The sequence below is a fragment of the Phyllostomus discolor genome, chromosome 3 (genome assembly GCF_004126475.2).
Source record: "Phyllostomus discolor isolate MPI-MPIP mPhyDis1 chromosome 3, mPhyDis1.pri.v3, whole genome shotgun sequence".
In the NCBI taxonomy this organism is placed as follows: Eukaryota; Metazoa; Chordata; class Mammalia; order Chiroptera; family Phyllostomidae; genus Phyllostomus; species Phyllostomus discolor.
In genome coordinates this window covers 153,564,171-153,587,060 of record NC_040905.2, presented here as the reverse complement: position 1 = coordinate 153,587,060, position 22,890 = coordinate 153,564,171, and the positions used below count along the sequence as shown (strand labels likewise).

The 22,890-nt window shown below is 39.8% G+C and overlaps 1 protein-coding gene and 1 long non-coding RNA gene across 9 annotated transcripts in view; one reads left to right on the top strand and one right to left on the bottom strand.

The window, feature by feature from the left end:
* Nucleotides 1-22,890, bottom strand: part of NFIB (nuclear factor I B) — a 234,490-nt gene that overhangs the window by 159,608 nt on the left and 51,992 nt on the right. The gene's annotated exons all lie outside the window — the stretch shown is intronic.
* LOC118499665 lies at nucleotides 5,095-6,683 on the top strand. Its single transcript, XR_004902177.1, has 2 exons — nucleotides 5,095-5,277; nucleotides 5,388-6,683. It is a non-coding gene; the product is annotated as an uncharacterized LOC118499665 (long non-coding RNA).

Below are 22,890 nucleotides of genomic sequence, written 5' to 3'. Positions count from 1 at the left end.
GATATTCATCCACTCCAAGGTCAGGAAACCCCAAGTGGCGAGGCTGGGTGGGAGGGAAATAGCTGAGTGAGCCCAGGCCCGAAGCCATGCAGCGCAAAACGTTTCCTGCACGAGGACTAGATGGAGCCACAGCTGCAAACATATGCCAGGCTTTAAATGACATGACTAGCAGAGCTAAAATGTCTGGTTTCTTAGAAATGACTGTATAGTTATCTCTTGAGGATTAGCAATGCACTAAAACAGGCTACACAAATCACTACTTTTATGTGTTAATACTAATCTATCACATGTAATAATTTTTCTTTCCTGAATTATATATGAAAACGCATCCATAAGAGTGAAGCAATTTTGAGCAAATACTTTCAGGAATTGCCATTGTGTATGTCTCTTAAGCATGCAACTCCACATGAAAGCACTCAACAAAGTAATTGCTGGAAATATTCAGGTTTATCTTTCCAATTTAGATAATTCCCTTTATTACAGAAAAAGTCATGTTGCAGAGGAAATGGTAGACAAGGATGGTTTTTAAATGACCTTACAACAGAAACCAAAATTAAAATACATACCATATACTAATACAGTCAGATATACTGCAGTCACAAAATATATTTTGAATGAGAGAAGTTCAAAAGAAGTGTAGCTCATTTATGTAATGGAGAAAGAATTCTATTTCTTCTGAGCTAATGAGAATGACTATAGTAAGTTTTGCAGGTAACTTTAATCTCTATAGACTTCCTCCCACCAAATTAAATAATAATAATAATAATAATAATAATAAATGCTTAATATTCTTTGCAACATTCAAAAGTTCACAAAGCATACCCAGTTTCAATACTTACTACCTATTTGGCCTTGGACACATTACTCAACCCTTGAGTTTGAATGTGCAAGTCTGTTTAGGAATAAATGGCTTAAGGTTTGAATTAAGTAAGATTTGTAGGAAAAGCACTTAGCAACATGCCTGAAACACTGCAAGCACTGAAAAAACAGTATATACTATTATTTTTATTCTTGCTGGTATTGTTCTTCTTATTATTAAAGTACTTTTATGATTGGAAAAAAAAAGAAAAACACTTTGGCCAGAGACCGGCCTTGCATGCATGTGTGCCTGACACTGAGCCGTCCCGATTCTCCTTCTTCTCCGCCTCCTCACCACTTCCACTCTCCTTTATTAATTCCAGTTCTTCTATCATTTCCTTAAAGGTCAGTATTCCCAAAGCTACATACATCCTTGGCCCGCCTTCCACCCTCTGTAATTGCAATCAAACTTTCTGCTTCAAAGGTTTGGGATAAGAACAAAGCTAAATTCAGACCTGTATTTTCACATGCCTGCTGGACACCATCACTCAGAGTGCCCTGAAGCAACCAAAAAGAAAAACCAAATGCATCCCCTCACCTCCACACTCAGTGGTTCTTTCACGCTCCTTGTCTCTGTAAAGGGCATTAACATTTACCCAGATGACCAAGTTAGAACCTCAAAATCATCCCCAATGCCTCCTCCCTGCACCGTACTCTGCCCTTCCTTTTCTATTCCTCCCAGTGCAACCTTTCCGACGTTCTCCTCGCTCCTCTCCTTACTTTTACAGGAGCCTTAGTTGAGCTTACTTGTATTCAACAAATAAAAACGGAGCACAGAGCACTTGAGATATGCCAAGCACTCCACATTTGGAAAGCAAAATAGAACAAAACAACAACAAAAACAGAAAAAATACAGCCATGTCTCAAGGCCCTTCATGTCAAGTAGTGGGAGAGATATGTAAGCACATAATGATACTATGATGTTATATAAGTGGTGGTAGGCAAATGTAAATTACAAAAAGACCAAGGAGTGAGTGATTATTAAACCTGGATGAGTCAGGAATAACTTTATTGTGGACTCTGCTCCAGAACAGAGTTTTGATGATGAAGAGGAGTTTGGTGGATGCACATAGAGAGGGACCAGCAGGAACAGCATGTGCTAGGCCCCCAACTAGATCTTCAAGGGCTTTCCAAAGCCTCAAGAATAAAATCCCAGTACCTTGGATGGGTAAGGCACTTGAGGAACTCCAAATTCTGACTCAAATAGCTGGGAGGCAGCTTCCATAGCTCCCCCAGCCCCTTGCCTCAGTTATAGCAGGCTGTCTCAGCTTCACACAGGACTGTGTCCCAGCCACCAGAATACCTCTCTGCTCTACACCTTGTAAGATCCCATTTATCCAGTGAAGTCAACTTTTAAATTGAACTTTTTTGAAGTCTTCCCTTGCCATGGATTGTTTCTTCCTCCAAGCTTTCATACTCTTTGTTAATATCCCTATTTCCACACATCTCACACGTGAATTTATAAACTAAATGTCCAGGTTTGTCTTATCATTTTCTAAAATATTGTGCTCTAACTGGGAACTTCAATGAGTAATTTGAAATTAATTAACCCAAAATTAATAAATTAGTAAATAAGTATTAGGAAATAGCCTATAACAGGCTCTCTTATTTGGTGCCATGACAGACCTAAAGGGTACAGCGAAACAGCAATGTAGATACATGGTTCTTATAAACTACTAATACCCCACTGTGGACTGAATTGTGTCTCCCCAAAATTCATGTGTTAAAGCCCTACCCACCCCCCACCCTGCATAACATATTTAGACACAGAGGCATTATGGAGGTAATTACGCTTAAATGAGGTCATAAGGGTGGAGTTGAGATATGCAATAGGATTAGTGTTCTTGTAAGAAGGGACTTCGGAGAGCTGGCTCTCCCTCTCTTTGCCATGAAGACGCGGTGAGAAGGTAGCCTCCTGCACACCAGGCACGAAGCTCCCACCGGAACCGACCTCGCACCCTGACCTCTGACTTCCCGCCTCCAGACCTGTGAGAAAATGAATGTCTGTTGCTCAAGCCACCCAGGCTGGTGTTCTGTCACAGTGGGGGGTGAGGGGGAAGGGTGGCAAAGAGAGTGACTAAGTCACAGATCCCCATCAAAAGAACTTGAGCATTCCACAAGTTGTGGTGAGACTGATTTTTTAAAATCTCTGGTGTGATGCTCAATACATACAACTTTGGAAACAGGCCAATTAATCTCCCAACAGTGTGACAGTATTGTCATCAGTTTACAGAGACATAAAACAAAGGGTGCCAGGCCTCCCATGAGTCATCCATTCATGCAGCTGAGTTGGTAACCATACCTGGAACAAGATTCTAAAGTCCTGGCTCTCAGAGCCCTGCCCTGGAAAAGAAGCCTAGTCTAGTTCCCACAGGAAAACATGCCAGTCACCCTGGCCTAAGTGACACGTGCCTGCACTGCCTGAGGCCTGGAGAACCATCCCACCGAGCTCAGGCAGCGAGGCAGGGCCACACGGCAATCCAAACTTGGGCTCCAGAGCAGGAACGCTGGGAGCCCAGGGCTGCTTCCACCACTGACTAGCTGAGAAGCTTTGAACAAGTGACAAAATTTCACTAGATATCAGTTTCCTAGTCTGTATAAGGATTTTAATTCTTTCTTTGTAGGTTACTGTGAATATCGGAAATATGATGCAACAGCACACAGGACACTGCCTGTCGTACAGTTAAGACTCAATAATTAGCAGCTATTATGCCTGGATGTCACATCATCAACAACTAAACTACAAGCAGGAACAGGAATGGTGTTAATTGTTTATCTATAGTGGATTTCTGCCTAATTGTTTGTTTTGTTTTGATGTTGTTTGCACAAAATATATACTACTGCCTTGTAGTCATTACGTTAATTTTCCTCTGGGGAGCCACTCAGCCCCACTTTCTGCAATCATGTAGTAAGGTGCCTTCCCCTCACCCCCAGATGCATGAGCAGGCAGGAGACTCAGGTCTTTCCAATGAGAAGACTGCACCAATTCAGTGACGGGCTCTGGGTGGCCCAATGACAGCCAGCCTAGGAACTTTTGCTGGAAACAGTTTCCTCCCCACTGGGGTTGCTCTGCTGGTGGAATGTCAACCTGGAGATCACCAGCATGAAGGGAGAAGGTAACCAAGAGGAGAGCTGAGGTAGCAAGTCAGAGAGCCATTCTTCATCACAGCACCTGAGTCAAGTTGTGCCTGAAAATGAACTGGACTTTTCTATTGCATCAGCCAACAATTTCCCTTTCTCCTCTCAGTCTGCATGACTTCAGTTTCTGACACCTGCATTTCATATACAACCCAAATGCCAGAAAAAAATTGACACCTTTCAGTGACTAAAAGAACCCCTGAAAGTAAACAGAAACATTAGAAAAGAGAGAAAGCTATAAGCAACATTTATCAGGAAATGTCAATGGGTTATTATACACCAAAAATGTTAGTAAAATTAGTGGGTAAAACTATGGGGATGACCATGTTAGTGCCAAGACTGCTGGAGACATTGTTTAACTTTTTAAAACATTTTTGTAGGCTGATTCTGGAATCGACTGGTGTGTTCAAAACTAGGTTGCCAGTGGCAATTGAACATGAAAGGGAAAAACCCATCAGATGGCTCTAGTTTAGCTAACTGAATTGTAGCATTAGTAATAAGAAGAAATAACTTTGTTAAATTCATACTGTGTCAACTAAATGTTTCAAATTTAGTATTTTCAATCACATGTAAAACCTGAGGAGTAGATATGATTATCTTCATTTTACTGATAAGGAAATTAGGCTCAAAGAGCTTAAGTCCATTGCTCAAGTTCAAATAGTAAGTTGTGGAGCTGAGATTCAAACTCAGATCTAACTCTTTGATTTTCTCAAGTATTACCAAGAAATGGTATTACCCAGACATTTCACAGGTATATAATAAGATCCCTTTTTTTATGTCCATATCTCATCAATTGCCTTTTCACCAAGCTATTTTACATAATCATTCATTCTGTGTTTATTTCTGTGATCATTTCATGTGAGACTTCTTTGTCCCACTAGACCAGACCCTCCGGGAGTACAGAACTGGCTTTTGCATGTCATTTTGCACTTCCTGGCAAGAGTAGATGCTCAGTAAGTACTGTTTTGCTTGTTTTGTTTTGTTTTGTTTTGTTTTAATTTATTGATTTCAGAAAGAGGGGAAGAGAGAGAAGCATCAATTTGTTGTTCTACTTATTCATGCATTCAGTATTGTTTTCCTTAAAAAAGAGGGGGAGAAAAGAGAGAGAGAAGAAAGGGAGGAAAGAGAGTGGAAAGAAAAGGGAGGAAGGAAGGACAAGACTGCTGGAGACTGCTGGAAAAGGAGAAGGGAAAAAGGAGAAAGGGCAATCCCACAACCCCTGCACCACTCCATCACCACCCCAAGCCCTTTCTTGAGATAAATGAGGGCCTAGATAGTAGAGTTACTGTCGAGAGAGAGAGAGAGAGAGAGAAAGAGAGAGAGAGAGAGAGAGAGAGAGAGAGAGAGAGGTTAAATTCTCCAACCACGCAAAGATATCAGGAATGCCACAGTCTTGTGGAAATTTTTTATTGGCTCCTTCCTCCAAACTACACCCAATAAGAATAAACATGTTCAAAAGTTTGCCCTGTTCATAAACCCTTATTCAAAACCCCTGAGTGGCTTTTATCTTCTCTTGAGAAGTCTTAGGGTGACAAGCCAAATTAAAAACTCACTAAAAATTTCCTTTAACTATGCACCTGAAAGGCTGTCACTCTGGATATTCAGTTCTGCCATGGAGGAGGCTCCCTTTGAGGAGACGGCCTGTCAAGCATGATTGTGCTGGGGGAATGGAGACAAGAGGTGTGCAGAGCAGGAAATGTACATTAAACATACCTGCACATATGTTATCTTTCTACTTCCTTTACAAAAATGCTCTGATAGACAATAATGTCCCCAGGTTACTAATGTCACAAACCTCTTGAACATGAGAGAAACTGTACCATTCTTTAAATATGGCCTTTTGGAAGAGAAGATGAAAGAGGATTCGGAATCGAAGTCTGGACTCAATAAAAAGAAAAGTCCAGAAAAGTCCAGAACCATGACTTTTGCCTTGAGAACTCCCAAACGTGGACCAAGACACAACACGATCACCAGGCCTGCACTCCCACGGCGGCCCCACCAGCCTGCAGTTGGACCGAGTTAAGGAACACTGAAGCCCGCCCTGGAACGGTGGTGTCCAACCCAGACTGCCACGGTGATCCGCCGAAAACAAGCACGTGCCTTAGGAAAAATTCCAGTGCAAAGCAAGATTAAGCACGTTAAATTCATCACCTACAGTACAGCATAAAATCTTTTTGATCAACCTGTTTAACTCTACAATTGTATTTTATTCTAACTATGTGAGAGAAAGAGTAAAGTTACCAAGATTTCACCTTTTCTAGTAAAAGATAACCGAGAAGCATGTTGAGAAGTCAGTTCTATCCAAAGAACTGGTTCCTCTGGACTACAACATACTGACTGCAAATACCTCTTTTCTTCCAGAATAGTCTGAATTATCAAATTTTATTGGAAAGAATAGGTATGGATACATCTGTCATAATAAATAAATATGAAATGCTCATCATTTTTCAAAGGTGTCTCTTAGGTGATATCTATCCCAAAGGATAATTAGGATGTGACTTCTGAAATTTTGCATAAATAAAAATGATATCATTTTGTTGAAAAAAAAAAACAAAAAACTAAAAACTTCATGGAAAACCCACTCACTGGCATTCCTTTGAAACATACATACAGAGATCTGTATAGTGTTTTTCCTTGCCTATGGAAGTTCATTATGCATGAGAGGGATTCCACGTGCAATAACTGAATGAGGAACTGGAACCTTCCTGCCAAAGTTTTATCAAACTGCATACCAACACATGACAAAGGACATAATGTATGTACAGTAGCTAAAGAGTTAATCTTTAGCAACTCTGCTAAAAAATCCTAGTGGCAGAATGCCCATCATTCTTTTAGACAGAGCTTGTCAGAAAAACTAGGGCAGCTTGTCCAGCTCAGCAGTCAACTGATTACTAGTGAACTCAATGGGGCTCCCAGCCAACCCCCGAGATTGCTGCCAGCCCCTTGGGTATTCAAAGGCCAAGTTCCAACGTGGTTTACTTTGCCAGAATCACATGATGTCAGTGCTATTTTCTCCTGACCAGAATAACCAGTCATTCAGGTTACTGCGAATGGTATCAGTAAGCAAGGGAGGCTGGCACCTCACTGTTAGGGGTCACATACACACTGAGGTGCCTGCCTTCTCACCCAGGCCCAGGGGCCTCCAGGGCCTCCTGGCAGAGGGCAACTAATCCCAGCTTGTCAGTTCCAGCGACCCACATCCTGAACAGCGTCCTGCACACCGCAGTCCACTCCATGACCAGGAATTAGTCAGGCTCACTGGACAGGGTACACTTAGAGAACAAAACCAACAGGTCTGAGATTTATAAATAACCAGCTATGTAGGAAAACAGAAAATGGGCCTTGGCTTTCACTTATATTACACTATTTGAGGGTTAATAGGCAAGCTACACAAATTCTGGAAGATTTAGTAAGCTTTATCCATATGTGCCCACATCTTTGCAGGGTAGGAAGGCATTAATTGATTTTTATATCTACCTGGAGATTGTTTTAGTTGGTACAGGATTTGCAAGGAGACATGCATTTAATGGGTAGCCAGTTTTTAAAACTGTGGTTAACATTATACCTCAATGAGAGAATCCATTTCACTCCCCAACAAACAAAGCAGAGAATTAAAAATAAGATCCACTTTGTAACTACTCTTCCTCTAGGAGAAAATATAAAGGTCAGGAAGAGAAAAAGGGCTGAGGTAGCCAGTGGACTCCACTTTCAAAAGCTTGAACATCTTTCCTAATACTTAGAGTACCTTGAATTACTTCTAATTTTTCTATTTATTATTACTTTCTTAGGGCACTATGAGATCTATTTGTGATGAATTAATTTTAAAAATTCACTTTAAAAATTAAATCTTAAAGTATTTTAAAATTTAGAAATATTTATACAGAGATTTTTCTTTAGTATCATTATGGTTATAGTTTTTCATCCCTTCTTTTCTGTCGGTAAAAGAAGTAGGAAAGTTTTAACTCCTGAGAAAGAATGTGTAGTAATATAAGAATTATTGTGATTTTTAAACATTTACATTTTTAAAAGAAAACAGAAACTGCTTCAGTTTTAATTTGCAAAGAAAAATAGAAAATGCAATAATTCCATTAATTGTATTATTAGCATAAAAGACAGTACATGTGCGATGAATGAGAGAGTGTATGAATCCCTATTAACTACTGGTTACATTCTTACTAAATATTACCTTGGGGAAGTCTCTGAGAACAAAATTATGAGAAGATGTCTTAAGGTTTACTGATGTAACTTCACATGACCCCCTCTGCCACAGCTTTGTTGATGAGGGAATAATGGCCTTTCCATCTCTTTGCAGCTAAAGAGTATACCCATGACAATCATCTGTATGAAATTCAGTTAAACTTTTTCAAGTAGAAGCCAATCTGTCATGGAAATCATACAGTAAGAAAAGACTAGAGAGGGAGAAAGAACAAGAGAGAGGGAGGGAAGGAGGGAGGGAGGGAGGGAGGGAGAGATGGATAGGAAGGATGGGAGAAAGATAGGAAGGAAAGGGAATGAAGATTACTAGAAAGGAAGACAAGCAGACCAAAACATTATTTTTATACCAATGCTTTATAATTTTCATTCATTCCATGCATAAAAAATGTTTAAGCAGATTAGCAACAACTTCAAAGTCCATGTTATCACCAGTTATTCAATCAAAATCAGGTGCTATAGTTAGTTTTCCCTGATGGTTATAGCTCATCTTTGACTATTCAACTTGTCTTTTGTTCTAGTCTTTTATTTCCTTCTCAGATGCATTATCATATCATACCTTTAACACAGCATCTTTAGTGAACTAACAAATGTTGGAAATAAAAAAGCTTGCTAGAAAAGAGTTCTTTGGTGCAAAGGGACTAAGTGGTCACCACCAATTAGATTAAAGCTGGATAATTTGACAGTTCTCAAGATGATTGTTTCAAGGAAGATGGGCAATGTGCAAAGAAGGCACAGCTTGTAGGTGTTGTAGCTGTGGTTTTCTCTGACTAGAACAATATTGCCTCCCTTACAAAAAGAAAAACAAAGGGGATTTTCTTAGCAAAGGAATAATGCACAAATAAAATATGTTAAGTCCAGGTGTCTGAAATTCTATTTTGAGAATAAGTAACATCCTGGGAGCTGCCTCTAAATACCTTTGAGGAATTAGCACAAATCTCTCAAGCCAACATTCAAGGCTCTCCATGAAGTCACCTCAATCTGTTTCTCCCATACAGCCCCCTGCTGTCCCACCTATGGAGTCTGCATTCTAGTCACATTGTGTAACCCCGGCATTTTCCTGACCTTTGACTTTTACTCATGGTTTTTCCTCTGGTCTAAATGCCCCTCACTCACCTGACAAAACCCATTTCTTGAAGTCAATCAAAAATACCACTTCTCCCTAAGATGTTCCCTCCTTCCCCATAACCAGCTGTGAGTTGCTCCACTGCATCTCAGTAGCTCCATGTTTATTCCTCTCTTGAGGACCAACCTGATACAGCCTTGAAGTATCTACTGATCCTATCTCCTCCGCCAGACATAAGCACATAAGCATGGGGACTTGCACATCTGGGGACTTGCACTCAATGATTATTTGCTGATTTGAAGAGAACCGATGAGATTAATCTATTGTACAGCACTGCAGTGCCTTGGTTCTCTGCCAGCTGCTCAAAGGCCTTCCACTGTCCCAAAGCTCACCTGCTATAATGCTAATGTTTATAATAGCACACAGGTATATGAGATCAATAATTTAATTATCGCATGCTTATAAATGTCTTGCAAAACACAGAATCATTTATTTCTTCATTACAATATAGTTTGTCTTGCATTTTTAATGTTGCATGGTTGGAATTCTGTGGAATTCTGTGTATGTGTATACACACATATACACACATATATACATATGTATATACACATGTGTGTTTAGCACATATACATATACACACACATAAGTGTGTGCCTTTGTACGTGTGCATACATTTTTTTTAACAGGCAGGGGCTAAAGCACTAAGGAATAATAATGACCTTTTAACCTTCTTCAGACAAACACATTTAAGTTATGAGTCTCAAATCAGTATATGAAAGTGCCAACCTTGTTTCCAGATTTTAAAATGATATAAACTTGGCTGAGTCATGAGAAGTCAACCCTTGGGTACTCTTTGTTCAACAACTGAAAGAGATTCTTGCTGAATTTCTTGAATATTTTGCCACCAACATATTAATGACATATCTTTACTGCAAAATCACATACGGACTAAACCTCAATCATAATACATATCAATGACTTTGAGCAACTAACTTCACCTTGTTTTCGTATTCTGATTTAAATGGGCCTGTGGTTGATGACTTGGGGTAGGGGTAGAGATGATAATGTAGCATCATAAAAAGTACAGGACATACTGACGACCAGCTATGAAAGGTAAGAATCAAATTTAATATAATTAATGAGGACACATATGTGCTTCAGTTTATAAAAAATAATTTAAAGGTGGTAACAGATTACCCCCCTAGCATCCTTTAAAAGTCGACACAAAATTATGATACACTTTCATTGATAAAAACAGCCAGGGTATAGAGAAATTTCTCAACATTATTAAAAATTACCTTTCAACAAGCCAACTCATAGATGAGTTTTTGTATATTTTGTATATTTTCATTGGTAATGAGAATGTCATTTATGACAAATGATCAAATAACAGTTCGACCGCCTTTCTAAAGCCATGAATTTAACTGTATCCTATTCAAGTTAGCTCCAGATTCCAAGTTCTCTTCATCCCCTTCCCCTCACCATGCTGATACAGAAGTAGTGAGCTACGTGGATTCTGGAACCAAAGTACCTGGTCTACATCTACTACTTTTTAGCTGTGTGACCTTGAAAAATCCTTCACTTTTTTCTTTACTCTGAGCACATCCCTTTACTTCTCTTTACTCATGCAAAGTCCCTTCACTTCATGTCAAGTGAAACTAATAATGGTACCTGCCACCACATGGCTACTATGAGAATAACATGAAACATTCTATTCTGTTCTACCAAAAACTTTCACTTTGACCCACTTTTTCCAGAGGCACCAAACTCCAGAGAAGTTAAATTTGAGAATGATAGAGTTCTTAATAATCTCAGTTTCCATGTTTTATCTCATACCAAAATGTAGTTGCAGAGGGTAAAATGTGTCAAATAAAAATATTTATTAACCATATACCTAGTCTGCATATTAGGAATAAATACATTTTCCTAAAAATCTGTCTAGAGAAGTTCCCTCCTTAAAAAAATTTTCTCTTTAGCCCATATTACCAATTTCAGTGGTATAAATTAAGATATATATAGATATATATAGATATATATCTTAACAGGGCAATACATATACATATAAGATATATAAGGAAAATGAAAGAGAAGAAAAATCAGGAAGGACAGAAAGAAAAAATAAAGAAGGAAGAAAGGAAGGAGGGAGCAAAAGAAAAGGGAGAGAGAGAAGGAAGAAAAGAAAGAAAGAAAAGAGAGAAATTAATATTCCTGTCTCCAGTCCACTAAGTTCCAACAAGAAGGAGACTATGCTACACTATTAACACATTTTAGAAATGCTGGCCTGTTTGGCAGCCACAGTTACAGAATCATGAGAAACAAGGTTACCTTCTCACCATTAGCTCATAAAATTGAACCCAAGGTGACAAGCCAATTGGGTACGAAGGGTAAGAAGGACCTGAGTTCAAGGTGATTCCCTCCAACATTGCACCAGAGGCCCTCTTCAAAACCTGAAGAGACAGCACAGCATTCTCAGGCTGTTAATTCCCAAATACCTGCCCTTTAAACAGTACCAGGAACTAAGGCACCCTAACTTGGTTTGACCTGGCTTTGCACTACCACGGTTCTGAAAGATGCTGCTCTGCTGCATCAGAACTGAGCAGAAGTGAAAGAGTCAGTCAAGCTGCCTTTCCGTGGCCTAGAAGCAGGAGCACCTGTTGCAAGGGCCCAACTACTAACAGTGACTCCATCACTTTTATATATTAGGCAGTGTTATGTCATGGTTTAGCACCAAGGGCTCCAAAGCCCTGCCCTGGTTCTAAACCTGACTTGAACATATATTAGTTGTTTGGCCCTGGGCAGGCAAGTCAATAAAGCATAGAGCCTCAGGTTCCAGAACTGTAAAATGGGAATAAAAACAAGATCATTGTGAATATTAAATGAGGTGATACTAATATATAACTGACTACAGTTCCAGGACGTGATGAACACCAGGTGACTGCTGTGCCTTAATCCAGTTACTGCACAGATGCAAAGAAATGGGAGAGGCTGGAGGTGGCTCCCAAAAGCTGGATATTAGACTGTGAATTCCCCAAGTGCCTCTCTCAGTCCTGAATAAACAAGAAAGAAAACCTCAAAAATCTTTCAATAACAAAGAGATAATTCCAGGAATGACATCTACAATGTACCTTCTATGGTGTCTTTGTCTTTGGACTTATTAATACACGTAGGCAGAATTATCTGTTGCAGTGCTAAAGAAAGATAGGCTTTTTTAAGGGACACATTTTTTAAGAACATTATGTCAATATCTTCTATAATTAAATCTTGTTAAAATAGTGCAATTTACTAAACTATTTGAACAGGATGGGCTCCCCCCCCCCTCCATTTATAGTTTTAATGGCAGAGGTGTGGTTGTCAAGCATCTTGAGTTTTCTTTTATAGGCACAGTAAGCTGTAAAAGAACCACTTTGATGACTCATTTTAGAATATAAATTCAATGGAAGCAAAAGTGCTGCTTATCATAACTGAGAACTTTCATTCAGACCAACCACTTTTATAACTGCTCTGATCTAACAGGGCAATTGATTCCAACATGCAATTTAACCAACAGTAACCTTGGATGCTTATTAGTAAGGGAACAATGCTTTCAGGATTATGCTGAATAATTCAGCCCTTCCACTCAAAGAGCAATGGTGGTGGGTGAGAACAGGATGTTGTGTAAGTGTCTCAGAACATTCCACACACCTGGAGTACATGGCTGGAAGCTGCCTTTCCAATCTGCTCTCCTGCCAAGGCCCTCTTCTGCCACAGGGCACAGAAGCGGCACAAAACTGGCCCACACTTCTTGGATAAAGATTAATGAGGTTTCACTACTATATCCCTGTGAATCCTCTTTCTGCTGCTACTACCAGTAACATATTTTTTAGTTTAATCTGGATGAAGAAACCATTTCAAATCAGATTTTGCTGTGCATTCAATATGAACTAGGCAACTACTTTGAAAACAGTCTCACTATTTCAGCTGTTTAGTTTTCTATTACATCTTCATTTCCTAAATACTTTTTTTAATCCTTAGCCAAGGACATATTTATTGATTTCAAAGAGACAGGGAGGAGACAGAGAGAAAAAAAGAAATATCGAAGTGAGAGAGAAACATTGACTGGTATCCTTCTGTACATGCCCCCCGTAGGGATTAAGCCCACAACCTAGATATATGCCCTGACTGGGGATCGAACCTGTAACCTTTCCATTTATGGGGTGATGATCCAACCAACTCAGCAAACCAGCCAGGGCCCTAAATACTTTTTTTTAAAAAATCTTACACCACAGCTTCATAAATCAGGGTAGTAAGGGTATCATTCCATTTTAAAGTATATCTCACAAAACATAAAAATTATAGACATAAGCCCTAGCAGGTGTAGCTCAGTGGATTGAGTGCTGGCCTGCAAACAAAAGGGTTGCCAAGTTCGATTCCCAGTCAGGACACATGCCTGGGTTATGGGCCAGGTCCCCATTTGGGGACACACAAGAGGTGACCACACATCGATGTTTCTCTCCCTCTCTTTCTCCCTCCTTTCCCCCCTGTCTAAAAATAAATAAATAAAATCTTTTTAAAATTATAGACATAAACACACAAGTATACATGCATATTCACACAAACACACATATGCTCAACTTGAAACTGAGTCCTAGGATTTACAAACATACCATCTATGGCTCCATTCACTACACATCCTTTCTAGCATCTGCATTCATTCGAGGCTCAAACAGAACACTAGTGTTCCCCCAAACCATGTTCTGAAGTCCATGAAGTATTAATAAAAGTCCTATAAGAAGGGAAGGAGAGTTCTATATTCAAATTTGTAGTTTTGCTGAGGACCTACTTGCATCACAGGTATGCAAGTCTGCAGGGAATCTCAGGTATTATGTGAATGCAGCCAGCTATTCAACAGTCTCATCTCAAGTGACTTTGTTGTTCTCTTTTTGTTCATTGTTACATATAAAGCTCATGGAGTGATAACATTGTTCCTTTGTTTAAAAAATAAAAAGCCACTGAAAGAAAAGTCAATTACTTGAGATGGTGATGGAAGAGCAAAAAAGTGAAGAGGCCTGCGGAAGTGGTGGTTCTTGGCCAAATACAGATGCCTCAAGAGGAAATTATATTTCAAAGGGCCACCTGTAGGTTTAGAAACTCAAGATCATCCTTGGGCAAATCTCTCATGTCAAGGGACTACTATATATCAAATCCTCTAAGATCCTCAGCATCGTGGAAATAAACTGGACGTGATGGTGGACGGCACCTGAGCAAGATCCTATCTATCATGGAGAAGAAATTTCTCCCACAAATGGGGGGCTTTTGACTCAGGCTCTGAAAAGAGGTTGCCCAGGAGGCACTGTTATATATTAAGGTTGAAAGGTTGTTCAGTTGGAATGGCATTAATGAAAACCAGGTATTTTAGTCAACTGGGGTTGAATTTGAGAGCTAAGCATCCAATATAGCCTCCAGATAGATTTACATTCCTTCAAGGTTAGTTCTTATGGAACAGCCTCGATGGTACTTTAGAGTGGGAGGCTCTGGAGGGAGCTCTTTATTACCAGGTGTGGGACAGAACTGCTGGATCCTGGAGAACACACAAGGCACTGTGGGGAGGAGAAAACACAGGGAAGAGCCACAGTACACTGAGATAAGTGAGACCCCATGGACTTCAGAGACATGGATCCAGTTAGTTCCCAGACAGAGAAAAGTAAAGGCAATGGCGCCTCCAGAGAGCCAGCCCTCCAGGGTCCTCACCCATGGCTCCCCTGGGTGGCTCAGCTGTGAGGATGCACCAAGGGCCCATTTGAGTGCTGACTATAGATCATCCTAGACATTAAGAAATGAGTCCACAGTCATCCAGACAAAACTGCTTCCTTTTAAAGTCATGCAAATGTCCTTTTAATGCACATTCTTACTTAGTTTACATAGTTTTTTTAAAACTCCTTTGTCACTTTCTAAAGATTTTTATTGGGCTTCTGGAAGTATCATCTAACTTTTCCCCAAATCTCCTTCAATCTCATGGTGCTTGAAATACTAGGATCTTTCCCCTCCCCACTACAGTTTTGATTTCCCATGGAAGACAGCCATTTAGAAAAGTCACTAGCATGCAGACACATGCTTCAAACCTTTCTGGCTGCACAACTAAAGCAAAACATAGGTGTGTTGGTTGAGCAAACCTAATACTGAGACTGTAACTGATTTCTACCTAGAGTGGCCAGCAAAATCCAGAATCTTGCAGGTTAGCTGAGATCTTGCCATCTGGGAGACCAATCACACAGAGATCTCTCTTCTACATCAGGCTCAGACAGAGGCCACATGCTTATTAGTGGGTGCCCAGCACGGACCCAGTGGACCTGCTCTTTCTAAACTTGTGGACAATCAATTCAGAGAGCTATATAGATGGTGACAAAAGGTAGCCTGCATCTCTGGTTTCTGCCTTTCTATCATTGTACACGTTGGCCTCTTAAAAAAATACCTGGGGATACTAGATTGGTGGAATCAAAAAAGAAAAGAGAAAACTAAAAAGCCAAGACAGCAGAATTAATATTGAAAAGACAGGCTTGATGAGAGGGAAGAAAGAAGGAACTCAAAAGCAGCTATATCTCAAACTTTTGTTGTAACTACAGAACACTCACATCACATGCCAGCCTTTAGTGAGGCAGTTTAGTTGGCTCTCTCATGTTTGTCATTTTTCATACATCTACACAGTTTACTGTGAGGAACTGCACTTGCCTTCCTGGGGATCCTCCTCTTGCCTGCCTCACCACCCCCCAGCCTCTCGAGCACAGGCCACCAATTTGATGGGCTGTTTCAATCCTGATTTTGATGAGGAGGGTCAGTTTGGCACACAGGTGATTTCCTTGTAGATTAAGAACATTTACTTTCTTCCTGCTGGATCCCTCCCAGAGATACCATCAAACCTCTACCTACGCAATTAGTTTTCACAGGTGGCTGTTTTGCCTCCAGTAAAACTACTTTCTTTCTCCTTCTGCAAGTCAAAGCAGAGCGAACACACATGAAAACATTTCAGATATGAAATAAACACTTTCATGCAGGCAACTATGATGCAACACATCATTTCTGAGTGACCCCAGTTATGGAATGATCTCCACACCAGGATCAGACTTGGGAAGGGGCAGAATGTGATTTGGAGAGGAGGGAGGGCAGGAGGAGGGAAAAGAGTGTTAGATGAGAAAAGGAAAAGAAGCCACTATTTATGCTGCTTCATGCTCTACAGTGTTCTTGTGTTATCTTTTCTCCTTTAGTAAACCCTTAACTGAGGAAAGTGTATAACCATGCACAGAGCTGAGAGCGGGGAAGACAAGACATTCACACGCATCAGAGTGGCTCATGAGTCGGCTGTTTGTGTGTGTTTGTTTCCCGTTGCAACACAACAGTTGCAACGTGAAACTAGAAAGTTGTGAGTTGTCTCCTGGTAATTTTTCTAGTGAAAAGCTCCAATTTTAGAGGCAGCCATTTCCAAAGGAAAAAAAAATTCAATGTCAACATAAATCCCTTGAACTAAACATCTGTTTAAAGTGTTTTTAGGCCAGGGGTCTAAAACTGTGAAACACTAGGGGTGCAGACATGATTTCTTTCCCAAGGTCTCCGAGCACTGCGGCGTGCACAGAGCCCGCAATATTGTTTAAACATCTGGCCCACTTCCCCCGAAAGAAAAGTGCTGATAGGGCGTGTTGTTGTGGCTTTTTGTTTTAACCTATAACATAATTTTGTTATTTGTATAGGCTCTAAAATAAACTAATGTTAAACAAGGTGTTTTCCCTTTAATGTATTATTTAAAGGGGGATCTTGTAATGGTATGTCGAATGGCATGAGAGGGTTGGTTTCACTAAAGCTCCAAACTCAAGGATCTTCACAAAGAAATGATTGGCCATCAGTGTTTCTCTCCAGGGGAAAAAAACTTCCAGAATTCCCACTTTCTGCATTCTCCATTGCTCTGACAAAATAAAGCATGTACCCAGACTTTACCACTATTTCTATGTCTGTATTTGTCTATGGGAAAAAAAAACTGTGTTTAAAATATAAAAATAAACTCATTTCAAAAAGAGGGGGGAAAGGAAGGAGTTTGGAAGCAGATTTCCTGATGGCCTGACTCAGACCCCTTTTACATGTGGACTTCAGCACTAGTCGCCTCAGAAGGATCCGAGTGACCGTACGTACACAGGTCTGCCGCCCAGATTCCTCACATTCACAGCTCAAATCACCCAAAGAATCTGCATTATATATTTATTATAAAGAACAAATATGGACCTACACTATCAAGTTTGTGACTAAAGAGCTTAGGGACAGCAAGAAGGGACGGAGCCCCAGGCAAATGGGTAGGGGGGGGGCAGCCTATTCAGTAAAAGGGGAAGAAATGGTGCAACCTGTGAACCCAAACACCACAGGCTTTTCCCAGGGGTCAGCAGTCACTCATCCCCCAACTAGTGCCCTGGTTCTGTCTCTATGCCCCTTCAAAAAGGCAGCCCTAAAAATCTCTCAGTTCAGTGAGAAAGAGTGGTTTTGCTGACATAGGGTGGAGCAATACTCCAAGGCTGTCAAATATAATAAAAGGATTATAGTTTTGTGTTGATTTATTTTAACGTACAAAGGAAGAAAGGAGACAAACTTCAAAGGTTTTGCCTCTGGCCTAGACTTCCGGCCTTAAGGGAACAAATTTCCCAGTACACATTATAGAAATATAGAAGTGCTCATTTAAAACTGACCAAAAAAAGAAAACCAAATAAATATTCCTACTATGACTAAATACATGTTATATTTAAAACATCCAATGCTTTTTTCCTTCCCTCTCTGCTCCTAGGAGAGGTAGTCTGTAACACAGCCCTGCCTCTTCCATCAGCCCAGTCAACTGCCATCCTTATACATCAGGTTACTCCTATACTTAGGTCATTTTTTAAAAATTCCAAAGTATATGCCCAATAAGTAATGTTCTAGGATGAAAACAGGTGACTAAAAGAGGTAAAATAATGTCATAATAGAGAGACCAAAGCAGCTCGGTCATATGCGTACCTACGAGTGTTTAGGTGAGAAAAAGACATATTACTGTGGTTTCTTCAGGAAAGTAAAAATAATCAGAGTTTTTATGTCTCTAAGGATTATTCAGCATATAATATTTTCATTAATTATCTAAAGTCTCTCTTCTGCTATGTCTTCTCCTGTGACATTATACAGATATCCTTTCCTGAACCTGTCTTATTCTCCACTATTTCTAGGAGACAGAGAAGGAAAGAATTTCAAACAGTCCTGAAAATGTGAATTTTAAATTCCAACCAGAGAATGTTAGAGCCAATAAGAAACTTGAAAGGAAATCTGGGCTATACCCCTACCTAAGGCAAAGCCACACCTATAGCAGCCTAAGCAGATAATCATCTAATCTAATTTAAAAGTAAATCAGTTTCCATAATTCCCTCCCTAATGCATTCCTGTGTCTGACAACCTTCTATTCATGAAATTCCTTTTCAAGCTTCAACCTAAGCACATTGTCATTATCAATAGTGTTAAGTGAGTTATAAAAAAAAAAAAAACAGATTTAGTAAACAACAGAAGCTCTTTAGGATCAGCAGTAACAATTACTGGATCAAATCAACTCATTCCAGCCAGAGAGATCTGGATCCCAGCAAGTTCTTTGGATCAGGATTTAGAGCAAAAGTAGATGTTTTTCCACTGCGTATGGGACATTATCGCATTTGCAACAAGGTTTATCTATCTATATATATATATCTATTTACAAACCATAAACAATATCTATGAAAAAGGTGTTATGGACTTATTGTGTCCCACCCCCACAAAAAAAAAAAATCCATGTGTTGAAGGCCCAACCCTCAATGAGATTGTATTTAAAGATAGGGCCTTTATGGAGATAATTAAAATTAAATAAGGTTATAAGGGTGGGGCCCTGATTGGATAGGATTAGTGTTCTTTTCAGAAGATACAGTCAAAATCTTACTTGTTCTCTCTCTGCTGACTGAGATTGAGGTAAGAAGGTAGCCGTCTTAAAATCAAAAAGAGGCCTCAATTGAAACCTACCCTGCTGACACCTTGATCTCGGACTTCCCAGCTTCCAGAACTGTGACAAATGCATTTCTGTTGTTTAAGACCCCCAGTATTTTGTCATGGCATCACAAGCAGACGAACACAGGAGTACACCAGGAACACCAGTGTGTTGACTATGTGCCCCTCTCTTTAGGCACTCATCTGTAATTCCTCTGGCAACTCTGAAACAGCACTTCTCTCACTTCTAAGACCATTCCTAGTTCATTTTTTCATGTAACAATGCAATGGGGAGAAGAAGGAAGTGCGCGAGTCCAGCACTCATGACAAGTCCTCTGACACGGGAAGTACAGAGTGCTGTGAGCGCCCACAGGAGAAGCAACCATCTCAGACAGGGGGATCGACTTGCTGCAATATAAAACATCTTAGATGGGCCCAGAAGAAAAAGCAACACCCGTCAGCTCAAGGATGGAGAGTGGGGGTTTCAGTGTAACGACAGTCTCCAAAGGTCCTGAGGGCTGTAAGATGTGGGTGACTCTCCCCTGGTCCTCCCTCCAGGGTCCATCTGCAGCCTTCAGATCTTCTCAGGAAAACAATCCCTCTCTTGACAACTCCTTATACTTTCAAGCCTTCAATTACAACCAAATCTGTATTTCTAATCATAACCTTGCTCTTAAGCTCTACACACCTGTTTTAATTGACTGTCACTCACTTCAGCAGCATGTGGCCACTAGCCTGTCTAAAATCCAAGTGTATCCTTTCCTCATATCTGCTCTTCCTCTTGTATTGCCCATTTTTGTGAGCGGCCTCAGCATTTACCCAGTGGTGTAGTCATCTCCTCCTCGCTCTCCCTAACTTTCATGTCCATCCATCACCAAGTTCTCTTTTCTTAATAGCTCCATAGAATAGAATCTGCTCATTCCTATCATTTCTGTTCTCAGTTGAATCCTAAGCAACAAATTTGAAGACTGATTTTTCTATTGATTTATTATACAAATAATGACTTGACACTTCACTTAATCAAAAGCTGCAATAATACACTAAAGAAAACACAAAATCCAGACAGGAAATAGAAGGTGCTGTCATAGAATCCAAATAGAGAAAAACAGACAAGTGAACACAATTTTTTTAATAATCTCTGAGTTTCCTAGCATATAGGGAAAAGAAGAAAACTAGATTAATTATAAGTTTTCACCCAGCTGGCATAGCTCAGTGGATTGAGCGCGGGCTGGGAAACAAAGTGTCCCAGGTTCGATTCCCAGCCAGGGTACATTCCTGGGTTGCAGGCCATAACCCCCAGCAACCGCACATTGATGTTTTTCTCTCTCTCTCTCTCTCTCTCTCTCCCTCCCTTCCTTCCCTCTCTAAAAATAAATAAATAAAATCTTTAAAAAAAATAAAAAGTAAATTTTCAGACAGGATGAAGAGATATGCCAACAAATCTGTTGCCTGGAAGAGATTTCTCAGAGAAATAAGAGTACTGGGAAATTGAAAAATGGACACTAAATAACATAGTGGGAAAAAGCAGTTTTTGTGAACTAAGCAAAGATCTCCTATACATGAATCTTTTACATATAAAGTGTTTCTTAAATATTTCATTTACAGTGAAGCCCTCCTGAAGTTAAATCATGACTGCAAATGCAGTCTATACATGAATACAGTGAAATGTTTCTTACAGATAGCTTTTCAGTCATCGTAACAGTATAACTTGTCCCTGAGGTTAATCTCTGTAAGTACAAATGTCTCAGAAAGACTTTTAACCAAAGCTACATTTCATAACTGAGGAGTCAAATTAGTACCAAAGTACAAGGATACTAGGCTACTTCTCATCTTTTCATATTCCATTTCCTCAGAAAGGCTTTCCCAGAGAACCTTAGCTAGCAAGATCACCATTCTCCACCCCTAATTTACCCTATATACTTGCATCATCATATCATTCTATTTATTTCCTCACAGTAGTTCCCACAATCTGAAATTACTTTCTTATTAACTTGTTGATTTGATTGATGGTTCTCCCCCAATAGAAAGTAGGCTTCCTGAAGGCAGGGGTCGTGTCTGTCTTGTTCTCTAATGTGTGCACAGCTCTTAGAAACATAACTGGTATGTAGCATGTGCTCAATTAAAATATTTTAAACTACTGAAATAAATAATCCTGTGGTCCATTTTTCCTTCTAAATATTTATATGCTATTCCCCATACATATTGAGAAGACAATGATTATATCTTTTTTTCTACACTGCTGACTTGGCACACTGTGCTAAATACTTTATATAGATCATCTCATTTAATCCTCAAAATAACTTTATGGAGTTAATACCATAATTATCTCTATTATATCGAAGAACAAGTTGACCCTTGATGAAGTAACTTGTTGAAAGTCAAGCAATTTGTGTAAATGGTATTTGAGATCAACACTGTCTGATTACACTATTCCTCTTTCATTAATCTCTTTTAATCTTATTTTTCAATGATAGTTTACATTCAGTATTATTTTGTATTAGTTTCAGGTGGATGACAATAATATAAAGTCCTGGCTTAAAATATCCTCCTTTCCTGACTCCTTTTTCTCCCTTTGCCCATCTATCCTCCAGTTTGCCATCTGAGCTGTCTTCTAAAAGGTAATCTAACTGCTCATAACCTGAAGAGCTACCCAGTGGAAAGTCTTTATCATGGCAATTGAAGCCCTTAATGTTCAGCCTAGTCTCTTACAAATCTCACTCTCCCCAACATACAAAGCTAAACTCCACTCACTCTCCCCATGGCCATTCCTGACTCCCCACCCACCAAGGCCTCACCTATTCCCAGTGACTTACATTTTCTTGTGCCATCCCCAGCCTCCAGGATCCCCACTCCCTCACAATGCTGTCTATGGAAACTGTCCTTGTCAATCCCACTCATTCTTCAGTCACAGGAGCCTTCTTCTTGCAAATTACCGAATTCCCTCCTCCGCATACCAGCAGCACATTTTTGTCTATCTTTCGGCATTATCTACCATCTGTTTTATATATGACTTTGGTGGTTAGTTCTAAGTTTCTGTTTCCATCACTAGTTAGATTACAAAGCCCCGGAGAACAACACTCTCTTGGTCTTGTACTTCTCCAGCCTTGAGCACATTGCTGGTCACACAGGAGGCACTAAACGAATGTTCACTCAAGTGCACATCTGAATGACTCGAATAACTGAAGGGGCACTGATGGCTGTTGCTCTGGATTTCAATTTTGTACAGTTGAAGGCTTAGGTGCAGCACAGCCATTTACTAAATTAGAGGTAGTATTAATGTCCACTTTCAGAGATAACAATATTATATTACTAATTATTTCAGTTTTAGCCCTTCTGTTGCAGGAAAACTGTTTAAGTTCCAGCATACAAACACATATTATTTCCCAACAATGATCCATGTCATGAAGTGCTCTATTATATTAAAAACATTTGTAGAGACTCTGTCCATTGACTGACTTTTGACCTTTTAACCTGGAATCATAGAGAACACAACATCTCATTCTGTGCAGACAGAAAATGATTCAGAGACTTTTTCACCAGCACTTACAGGTAAAAAGATATAAATTTTTCCAATTCTGCATCGAATACGAAACTGGTTTTTTACTCTTTTCTAACTTTACAGAACACTGAAA